The following is a 5,952-nucleotide window of genomic DNA, read 5'->3' on the forward strand; positions in this document are numbered from 1 at the left end:
CTCCAGTGTTTCCTCTGATAAAAGCAAAGCTTCAGGTCTGTTAAAATCAATTTGTCGTTGAGATAAAAGACTGGATCTAACAGTATTGATCTTACTTGTAAAGTGTTCTGCAAAGTCCTCGCATGCAGCATCTGATGGAGGCATGGAGGACTTGTTAAAATATGTGTTTATTAAAGATCAATGGTTTTAAAAAGGAATTTTGGGTTATTTTTGTTATCTGTGTGGCAAGCTTGGGAGAGTACTTAAATAATATTTTAAAATTGCGACAACGCCACCCTGGGACTTTCACCCGGGGAATAATAACAGAACTCCAACAAGGCAACCAGGTCCGTTATACTAACGAGGCGGGAGACAAGCGTCCAATCAATTAAACAATCTTTATTTAAAATCAACAAAACAAAACCCACGATTCAAAAATAAAAGATGGCTGAGGCTTACCAGGAGATAGGTGGGCTAAATGAGGTGAGGGGATCCAAACAAAGGCCACCCCAGGCACACGTGCAAGACAAACACACTTCACACCGCACTTCAGTCCCACAGCACAGGCAAACGTGATCAGCATGCAGATGAGGGGAGGATTAGACTAAACCGGGGACCCGCACCACAGAGGCACCACCACTCCACGCTCTCAGACCACTAAAATAAAAAGAAATACAAGTGTTAGAAGCAGTGGAGTTAAACACAATAAAAAGGGACAACAGATAAACAAAATAAAACTGCCGTAACATAAAACATATGCACTAGAGGCCAGCCATCAACCAAGTCCTCGATACAGACGGCGCCCCGCGCCTCTAGTGGAGCGGCGGGGCATAAAAGTGTCCCAAAACAATTAAAAGAGTCAATGTTAAAACAATTAAAACAAATAAAACAAAGCAAAGCAAAGCAGCAGCAATTAGGACGCCAATCTGTACGTGTGGGAACGACTGTAGATCCTCCAGCACCACACGCCGCCACAGCCACTATCAGCCGCCTGGAAGGCGGCTAAGTTGTTAAAAGGCCGTCCAATAATTCCCCCTAAAAGCAAAAAAACAAAACAAAAACAACCATAAACGTCCGACATAGACAGGAACATGCCCACAAGCCGTGGATTCACCTACCCGGATGACGGGGGTTTGCCACACACGGAAGCCACACACGAAAGTCGGCTCGGCGCGAGAGGCAGCACAACAAGGGAGTTTCCCTACAGGAGCACAGCCTGTTAACGTCAGTTTAACCAGAGAACCCGATACCGGAGAAAGCAAAGTTAACCTACCACAGCAGTCTTGGTGTGAGAGCCAGTTCTACGCGCAGCGGTGATAATCTCCGCGACAACCGGAAGTCAGGTGACCTGTCGACCAGACGAACCTTCCCAAAGCTGGCTCTACGCCTGCTTAAATATGTCGCCCCCCTCTGCTGATTGGTTGATACTGCAACCACTCACCTCATACTGCCACATCTGTAATGAGGTTTGAATACTGAATTATCGGCGATTTTGAGTTGTTCTTTTAAAATTTCATGATGGACTGTTAATTTTGTTTTTCTCCATTTCCTCTCTGCTCTCCTGCAGCTTCTTTTTAACTCATTAATTTCCTGGCTTCGCCACTGTGTTTTTGATTTAACTCCTAATGTTTTTGTTTTAAGTGGAGCTGCTGAGTCAATGGCTGACTTTAGTTTGTTGTTAAAATGGTCAACAATAAAATCACACGATGCAGGTAAAATCTGAGCAGGAGTTTGGTTTAAAATTTCAGTAAAATTTGCAGCCACTTCCGAAATATATTGTTTCCTCACAGTTCTCACCATGGGCTCCCTTTGGCTAAAACTGGTGATGTTAAAAAACACACAGTAGTGGTCTGACACAGCCAGATCAACAACAGAGGACACACCAGAAGACAGGCCATAGGTAATGACCAGGTCCAGGGCGTGTCCTCTGTTGTGAGTAGGCTGTGTTACATGCTGATGAAAACCCATGCTGTTTAAAATGTTTAAAAGCTTGTTGGCATAGGGATCACCACTGTTATCAATGTGAAGGTTAAAATCACCAGTTATTAAAATCTTGTTGTATTTAATATGTATGGTTGATTAAAAACTCTGAAAACTCTTTAATAAAACAGGAAGGAGGGTTTGGTGGTCTGTAAATTGTACTGGATTAAACAGGCAGGTTGTTAAAAAGAAATGAATGATGCTCAAATGAATTGTAATTTTTCAATGAGATTATTTGTGCTGATATTGACTGTTGAGCAATCGAAGCTGTTCCACCGCCTTTATTACCTCCCCTGATAGAAAATAAAAAATTAAAATTTGGGGGAGATGCTTATGTGAGAATTACTGATGCACCAGTACCAAGCCAGGTTTCCGTTAAAAAGAGACAGTCAATGTTATTATCTAAAATCAGATCATTAATAATTAAAGATTTGTTTGATAGTGATTGGATGTTTAAAAGAGCCATGTTGAGTGTTGCATGAAAGTTCCGTTGTAAAGTTGTGGATATGGGTTCTGTACTGGGAGCTATATGTATGGGACGTATACACCTGATGGTAGAAGTATGTGGATGTGAACAGACATGTCTGTACTGTCTACTGGTGATGTGTACTGGTGTGTGATGTGTCTGAGAGGATGTTTTAACAGGGGGAGATGTGTACTGGCAGGACCGTCAATCTGAGAAAGCTTTACAGGATTGGAGGGTGAAATCAATGTTCATGATGAGAAGATGAGAGCCTATGTGATTTGGATGTATGCCGTCTGATTTGAAAAGGTATGGTCTATTGTAGAATGTGGTAAAGTTGTCGATGTATGGAATACTAATGGAGTGACAGTAACCTTTTAACCAAATATGAAGTTGGCGGATGCAGCTGAACTTGACGTCACCGTAGCGGGGTGAAGGAAATGGACCAGAGATGATGCAGTGTTTATTTACCTGTTTGATGCTGTTGATGATGTTAATAAAATCCATTTTAGTGTCTCTGACTGTTGGAACTTGAGATCATTTGTACCTGCATGTATTACAACAGTAGAAGCTGAGGGGTGTTGATGGAATAGATGGTGGGCAGAGTTAGTGTCATTTCTAACAGTTGCACTTGAATGAGAAGATGTGATGCAACTGTTTATGCGGACATGCGGACATATATATATATATGTTGTTGCATATTAAATGACAGTCCAGGTTGAATCCTGAGGTGGGAATAAATTCAAATAATCTTTATTTATAAAGCACATTTACAACAACCTCAGTTGACCAAAGTGCTGCACAAAGCAGAGCAGTCAGAAGGCCAAAGCCATAATGAAAATAAGATAAAACAATTTAACTTATAGAACAAATTACAGAATAAAATACATTAATATAGCATAAAAACACATAATACAACAAAAACTCAATTCAAATGCTCATGGTGGAGGAAAAGCCAATGTGTTTTAAAATGCCCAGCTGTGCAGATCTAATGTTAAAAGGCAGACTTTCAGAGTCAGGGAGCAGCGATAGGCAAAGCTTCTGGCACCTCTGCCTTTTAACCTGGATCTAGGAACTGTGAAGAGCAGCTGATTTGATGATCTCAGTGCTCTGACAGGACTATGAGAAGTTAAAAGCTCAGACAAGTAAGGTGGTGCTGTGTAATTAAGACTTTTAAAAACAAGTGATAAAATCTTGAATTGGATCCTGTACCGAACAGGAAGCAAGTGAAGTGAAGCAGCACCAGAGTGATGTGCTCACGTTGTTTTCTCCCTGTCAGAAGACAAGCAGCCGATTCTGAACAACTTGCAAACGACAGAGCAGCGACTGATCAATCCCAACATAGAGAGTTACAAGAATCCAAACGGCAGGTGATAAAAGCATGAATAACTCTCACTAGATCTTTAAAAGGAGATATGATTTCACCCAGCTCAAGAGCTGAATATGAAAAATACTAGGTTTGACCACGGAGCTAATTTGTTTATCAAATTTAAAATCAGAATCAAAAATCACACCAAGGTTTCTCACAAAGTGCTGACAGTGCTGAGATAATGGGCCAACTACACTGACATGACCATCCAGCAAGCGAGACCAAAACTAATTATTTCTGTCTTGTCTTTGTTTAAAGAAAGGCAGTTTTTACCAAGCCATGAATGAACTTCCACATGGCACTTCGACACAGTGTCTACAGATCCACCAGACCTCATCTGTATTGGTAGATTGTAGGTTTCATGACAATGAAAGGCAAAATCATGCTTCCTAAAAATGGAACCCAATGGAAGCAGATAAGTTGGTTGGGTTTGGGTGCTGCACCCTGCCCTATAGCAGGGGTTCCCAAACCTTCTGAGCCACGACCCCCAAGATAAGAGAGGATGACTGAGCGGTTAATAGTGTGATATATCAGATGGTCATGCTGCAAGCCATACTCTAAATGTAAGGCTGGAAACTGTCAGAAAGGCAGAAACTGTAATGAGGTGTTGTTTTAATAACATGAGTAATAACTTGTTGTTTTAGGTAATAACGTGTTGTTTTAATAACATGAGTAATAACTTGTTGTTTTAAGTAATAACGTGTTGTTTTAATAACATGAGTAATAACTTGTTGCTTTAAGTAATAACGTGTTGTTTTAATAACATGAGTAATAACTTGTTGTTTTAGGTAATAATGTGTTGTTTTAGTAACATGAGTAATAACTTGTTGTTTTAGGAAATAACGTGTTGTTTTAATAACATGAGTAATAACTTGTTGCTTTAAGTAAAAACGTGTTGTTTTAATAACATGAGTAATAACTTGTTGTTTTAGGTAATAATGTGTTGTTTTAGTAACATGAGTAATAACTTGTTGTTTTAGGTAATAACGTGTTGTTTTAATAACATGAGTAATAACTTGTTGTTTTAAGTAATAACGTGTTGTTTTAATAATATGAGTAATAACTTGTTGTTTTAAGTAATAACGTGTTGTTTTAATAACATGAGTAATAACTTGTTGTTTTAAGTAATAACGTGTTGTTTTAATAACATGAGTAATAACTTGTTGCTTTAAGTAATAACATGTTGTTTTAATAACATGAGTAATAACTTGTTGTTTTAGGTAATAACGTGTTGTTTTAATAACATGAATAATAACTTGTTGTTTTAAGTAATAACGTGTTGTTTTAATAACATGAGTAATAACTTGTTGTTTTAAGTAATAACGTGTTGTTTTAATAACATGAGTAATAACTTGTTGCTTTAAGTAATAACGTGTTGTTTTAATAACATGAGTAATAACTTGTTGTTTTAGGTAATAACGTGTTGATTTAATAACATGAGTAATAACTTGTTATTTTAGATAATAAGGTGTTGTTGTAATAACATGAGTAATAACTTGTTGTTTTAAGTAATAACGTGTTGTTTTAATAACATGAGTAATAACTTGTTGTTTTAGGTAATAACGTGTTGATTTAATAACATGAGTAATAACTTGTTATTTTAGATAATAAGGTGTTGTTGTAATAACATGAGTAATAACTTGTTGTTTTAAGTAATAACGTGTTGTTTTAATAACATGAGTAATAACTTGTTGTTTTAAGTATTAACGTGTTGTTTTAAAAACATTAGTAATAACTTGTTATTTTAGATAATAAGGTGTTGTTGTAATAACATGAATAATAACTTGTTGTTTTAAGTAATAACGTGTTGTTTTAATAACATGAGTAATAACATGTTGTTTTAAGTATTAACGCGTTGTTTTAATAACATGAGTAATAACTTGTTGTTTTAGGTAATAACATCTTGTTTTAATAACATGAGTAATAACTTGTTGTTTTAAGTAATAACGTGTTGTTTTAATAACATGAGTAATAACTTGTTGTTTTAAGTATTAACGCGTTGTTTTAATAACATGAGTAATAACTTGTTGTTTTAAGTAATAACGTGTTGTTTTAATAACATGAGTAATAACTTGTTGTTTTAAGTAATAACGTGTTGTTTTAATAACATGAGTAATAACTTGTTGTTTTAAGTATTAACGCGTTGTTTTAATAACATGAG

The 5,952-nt window shown here is 36.8% G+C and overlaps 1 long non-coding RNA gene across 2 annotated transcripts; it reads right to left on the reverse strand.

Moving 5' to 3' along the window:
• Window positions 1–358: 358 nt before the first annotated feature.
• Window positions 359–1,429, reverse strand: LOC121634708. Of its 2 annotated transcripts, XR_006009275.1 has the most exons (3): window positions 1,253–1,429; window positions 912–1,180; window positions 359–636 (listed from the first exon to the last, which is right to left on the reverse strand). It is a non-coding gene; the product is annotated as an uncharacterized LOC121634708 (long non-coding RNA). The 2 variants fall into 2 exon arrangements; XR_006009274.1 differs by having other exon boundaries at window positions 359–1,180.
• Window positions 1,430–5,952: the final 4,523 nt, after the last annotated feature.

This window comes from Melanotaenia boesemani, chromosome 23 (genome assembly GCF_017639745.1).
Source record: "Melanotaenia boesemani isolate fMelBoe1 chromosome 23, fMelBoe1.pri, whole genome shotgun sequence".
Lineage (NCBI taxonomy): Eukaryota > Metazoa > Chordata > Actinopteri > Atheriniformes > Melanotaeniidae > Melanotaenia > Melanotaenia boesemani.